A 6,337-nucleotide genomic window follows, 5' to 3' on the forward strand; every position below is an offset into this window, starting at 1 on the left:
ATCCTTCGCTCACATTTTCTCATTTAAACAAAACTAGATCCCCAAATCTTTCCCTCACACTTCCTCACAATAAAATAGGACTCCCACAATTTTTGCTTACATTTTCCCAATGAAACGAAACTAGATTCTCAAATCTTTCCCTCACATTTCCTCACAATATCAAAATAAGATTCCCACACCTTTTGCTTACATTTTTCCATCTAATTAACAGATCATCCAGACCTTCCTCTCATGTTTTCTTATATGATCAGTACCAGATTAAGAAATCTTTTACTTACATTTCCCCATTTAAACAAAATTAGATCCCCACATCTTTCACTCACATTATCCCATTTAAACAAAACTAGATCCCCACATCTTTCACTCACATTATCCCATTTAAACAAAACTAGATCCCCACATCTTTCACTCACATTTCCCCATTTAAACAAAACTAGATCCCAACATCTTTCATTCACATTTTCCCATTTAAGCAAAACTAGATCCCCATATTTTTCACTCACACTTTCCCATTTAAACAAAACTAGATCCCCACATCTTTCATTCACATTTTCCCATTTAAACAAAACTAGATCCCCACATCTTTCACTCACATGTTCCCATTTAAACAAAACTAGATCCCCACATCTTTCACTCACATTTTCCCATTTAAACAAAACTAGATCCCCACATCTTTCACTCACATGTTCCCATTTAATCAAAACTAGATCCCCACATCTTTCACTCACATTTTCCCATTTAAACAAAACTAGATCCCCACATCTTTCACTCACATTTTCCCACATAATCAAAATAAGATTCCCAAATCTTTTGCTTTCATTTTCTTTATCTAATTAACAGATCCTTCAAATCTGATAATCTTCTCATGTTTTCGTATATGATCAGCACCAGATTCAGAAATCCTTCACTTACATTTTCCCATTTAATCAAAACTAGAGCCTCACATCTTTCGCTCACACTTGCCCATTTAATCAAAACTAGATCCCCAAATCTTTCTCTCACATATTCCCATTTAATCAAAACTAGATTCCCAAATCTTTCTCTCACATATTCCCATTTAATCAAAACTAGATCCCCAAATCTTTCTCTCACATTTTCCCAATTAATCAAAACTAGATCCCCAAATCTTTCTCTCACATTTTCCCATTTAATCAAAACTAGATCCCCACATCTTTCTCTCACATTTTCCCATTTAAACCAAATTAGATCACCACATCTTTCTCTCACATTTTCCCATTTAATGAAAACTAGATTCCCAAATCTTTCTCTCACATATTCCCATTTAATCAAAACTAGATCCCCACAGCTTTCTTTCACATTTTCCCATTTAATCAAAACTAGATTCCCAAATCTTTCTTTCACATTTTCCCATTTAATCAAAACTAGATCCCCACATCTTTCTCTCACATTTTCCCATTTAATCAAAACTAGATTCCCAAATTTTTCTCTCACATTTTCCCATTTAATCAAAACTAGATCCCCAAATCTTTCACTCACATTTTCACATTTAAACAAAACTAGATCCCGACATCTTTCTCTCACATATTCCCATTTAATCAAAACTAGATTCCCAAATCTTTCTTTCACATTTTCCCATTTAATCAAAACTAGATCCCCACATCTTTCTCTCACATTTTCCCATTTAATCAAAACTAGATCCCCACAATTTTTGATTACATTTTCCCAATTAAACGAAACTAATAAAGGTTACTTATGAAACATGAATCTCCATAAGGGGTGCATCAGCAGAGTGTTGCAGATAATTAGTTTTAATATAATTTTTGTTTCCGGTAATAATTCATTCATTTTAAATGAATAATATATCTTAGTCATGCTGGATGTGGGTCCGGGTCGGGCCAACAAGATAAATACACCCTGGAAAGAATGCTCTGATCTGTTACAGGGCATTCCTTATTCACTTATCACAACTACTCACTTACTGGCTTTCTTAACTGATTATCCAGTCAGGGTTGCAATGGGGAGGGCACTGGAGCCTATCCCAGCTTTTCAATGGGCGCAAGGCACACAGTAGCAACCTGGATGGGGTGCCAGTCCATCGCAGGGAAGACACACATACACTTACTTACATTCACACACATACACTTACCCATTCACTTATAGGGCAATTCAGTATCTCCAATTAACCTGACTGCATGTTTTTGGACTGTGGGAGGCAACCAAAGCTCCAGGAGAAAACCCATGCAGACACGGGGAGAACATGCAAACTCCACACAGAAAGGACCCGGACCACCCCGCCTGAAGATTGAACCCATGTCCTTCTCGTTGTGAGGTGACAGTGCTACCCATCAAGCCACCGTGCCAACCCTTATCACAACCATTAAGTTAAAAATTAGATTTATTTGTACGGGTTTTTTTTATTACAATAAACATTGTCTCCAGACAACATTACAAGTGCATTTCCAAAACCCTCTGATGAGCAAGTCTAGGGTGACAACTGACTAAATATTATTATGAGAGGGACAAGCCTTAATATCAAAAATTGAGACAAGTCTCACCTAAAAGAGGGCCATTCTCCTTTACCGACCTATAGATTCATTAAATTAGAAATAAACAAATAGATACTAGATGGATAAAAAGAAAACTGATTATATGAAAATGTACACATATAAGAAGTATGAAAGTAATAAGAATTAATCATGTTTAAATTTAGTATGTAGTAGAAAAAAAGTATCCTGGTGAGTTTCTGGACATTATGAGAGCCGCCACTGCTGATCATGTGGAACTGTTAATAACTAATTATAAGAATTGAACCCAAGTTCCTAGGACTCATGTTTTTTTGCGGCTCTACTAGATGCACCAATGTACCATCCATTATTACCATCCAGTGGTACCTTGAAACTCAGTGTCAATTGGTTCTGGGACTGGTGTTGAGTTTAAAAGACGGTCCCATGGACCTGCGTATATTTTAGGCATATGCAAAATAATGGGGTTGTTTTTGACACTTATACACTGAAAATAACACAAATATAATATAAAAACACCTAAATTAAAAGCTGATTCCAAGAATTTCTCAGAACCCCGAGCTGTAACACAAGTTTAAAAGTGAAACAGGAATCTGACAGGAATTTTAAGAGTGAACCTGACCGTAATTCCACACAAATGCAGTTTCATCTCATATTCACACTTTGATGACGTATTACCGCACCACTCAAGCCGAGCACTGAACAAAGTGGCTGTTCATTGTTAATTTGAAATTCAATTTTAAAAAATGTAAAAAAGCATAATGAACACATTGGGATTGAGGGAAACATTGAGTTTAAGGGTACAAATTTCTCGACAAAGGGTGTTGAGTTTCAAAGATTTTGAGTGTAGGGGACGTTGAGTTACAAGGTACCACGGTGACCTTCTGCCATTTTCTTACTGTCTTTGTGGGTTTCTGTCAGGTACTTATATTTTCCTCTACCTTCTCAAAATACCAGCAGGTGAATTGGTGACTGTAAAATTGGTTCCTTGGTTAGTTTGTGATCATTGAGGGTCTACTCCTGCCAGAGATGGGGACGAGTCCGAGTCGCAGGTAAGTCGCACACACAGCAACTTCAGACTCGACTCGGACTCGTTACAAATGACTCGGACTCAACTCGTGACAACAGAAGTCAGCAACATTAGTTATGTGTGACAATTATATACAGTGTATCACAAAAGTGAGTACACCCCTCACATTTCTGCAGATATTTAAGTATATCTTTTCATGGAACAACACTGACAAAATGACACTTTGACACAATGAAAAGTAGTCTGTGTGCAGCTTATATAACAGTGTAAATTTATTCTTCCCTCAAAATAACTCAATATACAGCCATTAATGTCTAAACCACCGGCAACAAAAGTGAGTACACCCCTAAGAGACTACACCCCTAAATGTCCAAATTGAGCACTGCTTGTCATTTTCCCTCCAAAATGTCATGTGATTTGTTAGTGTTACTAGGTCTCAGGTGTGCATAGGGAGCAGGTGTGTTCAATTTAGTAGTACAGCTCTCACACTCTCTCATACTGGTCACTGAAAGTTCCAACATGGCACCTCATGGCAAAGAACTCTCTGAGGATCTTAAAAGACGAATTGTTGCGCGACATGAAGATGGCCAAGGCTACAAGAAGATTGCCAACACCCTGAAACTGAGCTGCAGCACAGTGGCCAAGATCATCCAGCGTTTTAAAAGAGCAGGGTCCACTCAGAACAGACCTCGCGTTGGTCGTCCAAAGAAGCTGAGTGCACGTGCTCAGCGTCACATCCAACTGCTGTCTTTGAAAGATAGGCGCAGGAGTGCTGTCAGCATTGCTGCAGAGATTGAAAAGGTGGGGGGTCAGCCTGTCAGTGCTCAGACCATACGCCGCACACTACATCAAATTAGTCTGCATGGCTTTCACCCCAGAAGGAAGCCTCTTCTGAAGTCTCTACACAAGAAAGCCCGCAAACAGTTTGCTGAAGACATGTCAACAAAGGACATGGATTACTGGAACCATGTCCTATGGTCTGATGAGACCAAGATTCATTTATTTGGTTCAGATGGTCTCAAGCATGTGTGGCGGCAATCAGGTGAGGAGTACAAAGATAAGTGTGTCATGCCTACAGTCAAGCATGGTGGTGGGAATGCCATGGTCTGGGGCTGCATGAGTGCAGCAGGTGTTGGGGAGTTACATTTCATTGAGGGACACATGAACTCCAATATGTACTGTGAAATACTGAAGCAGAGCATGATCCCCTCCCTCCGGAAACTGGGTCGCAGGGCAGTGTTCCAGCATGATAATGACCCCAAACACACCTCTAAGACGACCACTGCTTTATTGAAGAGGCTGAGGGTAAAGGTGATGGACTGGCCAAGCATGTCTCCAGACCTAAACCCAATAGAACATCTTTGGGGCATCCTCAAGCGGAAGGTGGAGGAGCGCAAAGTCTCGAATATCCGCCAGCTCCGTGATGTCGTCATGGAGGAGTGGAAAAGCATTCCAGTGGCAACCTGTGAAGCTCTGGTAAACTCCATGCCCAGGAGAGTTAAGGCAGTTCTGGGAAATAATGGTGGCCACACAAAATATTGACACTTCAGGAACTTTCACTAAGGGGTGTACTCACTTTTGTTGCCGGTGGTTTAGACATTAATGGCTGTATATTGAGTTATTTTGAGGGAAGAATAAATTTACACTGTTATATAAGCTGCACACAGACTACTTTTCATTGTGTCAAAGTGTCATTTTGTCAGTGTTGTCCCATGAAAAGATATACTTAAATATCTGCAGAAATGTGAGGGGTGTACTCACTTTTGTGATACACTGTATATATACTGTATATATACTGTATATATATATATTTAGTGGTGATTATATATATGTATAGTGGTAAAAACACGCTGCAACCAGGCTGGAATCTCGAATACATCGTATCGAATCTCAGCTCTGCTTTGCTGGCTGAAGGCTGAGCGGCCACATGAACAACGATTGGCCGGTTGTTCAGGTGAGCGAGACTAAGCCGGATGGTGTCTCTCTCTGTCAGACTGGTGCAATTACGACCTCTGCTGGCTGATTAGAGGCGCCTGCACAGAGATGAGGAAAGAGTGCTCTCAGGGTGTGTCTCTCCGTACACAACGCTAGGTGGCACAACACTCGTCAAAGTGTAGGTGATAAGATGCATGTGGCATGTGGCCCACGTGTCGGAGGGGGCGTGGGTTAGCTTCGATCTCCTCGGTCAGAGCAGGGATCGGCATAGGCGGAGAGGAAGCATGATGCAATTGCTCAATGATGCCTATGATGCAATTGGACATGCTTAAGGGAAAGAAAAGGGGGAGAAAATGCAAAAAAAAAAAAAATGGTGGAATACGTAGCACACTTCACAGGAACAACTAATGTGAATGGAACGCTCCTACAGGATTGCCGCTAATGATTGAAAAAAACACTTTCTGAACCAATCAGGATTTCTGATTTTAAGATTTCTGTTAGTAAGAAATGCTGTTATTTGTATTTATTTAGTTTGCAGCGTCACACAGATGATTGTCAATGAAACGCTTGATTGGCTTTCTAACGAGTTCGTGTTTTACTTCACAACCGGGAAAAGTTTGAAGGTTGTTAATTATAGCACATTTACAAAATAACGGATTATATTCCCAATGGGACACACGGTTATAAATTTAATAGCATCTGGAACAACATAAGCTTAGGTAAGCAGTGGTTATGATTTCTGGCTGTGTTTCGGATTTTGGCCAGTCAGTTTAAGCTTTGAACTACCGGTACCTAGGAAACTAAAGGCATGAAGTAAAACGGCAAAATACAGTCACTAATCTGTTGTAGTTTTTTATCTGAATGTACATATTATTTGTTTATTTTTATG

Source organism: Trichomycterus rosablanca, chromosome 4, assembly GCF_030014385.1.
Source record: "Trichomycterus rosablanca isolate fTriRos1 chromosome 4, fTriRos1.hap1, whole genome shotgun sequence".
Classification (NCBI taxonomy): Eukaryota; Metazoa; Chordata; class Actinopteri; order Siluriformes; family Trichomycteridae; genus Trichomycterus; species Trichomycterus rosablanca.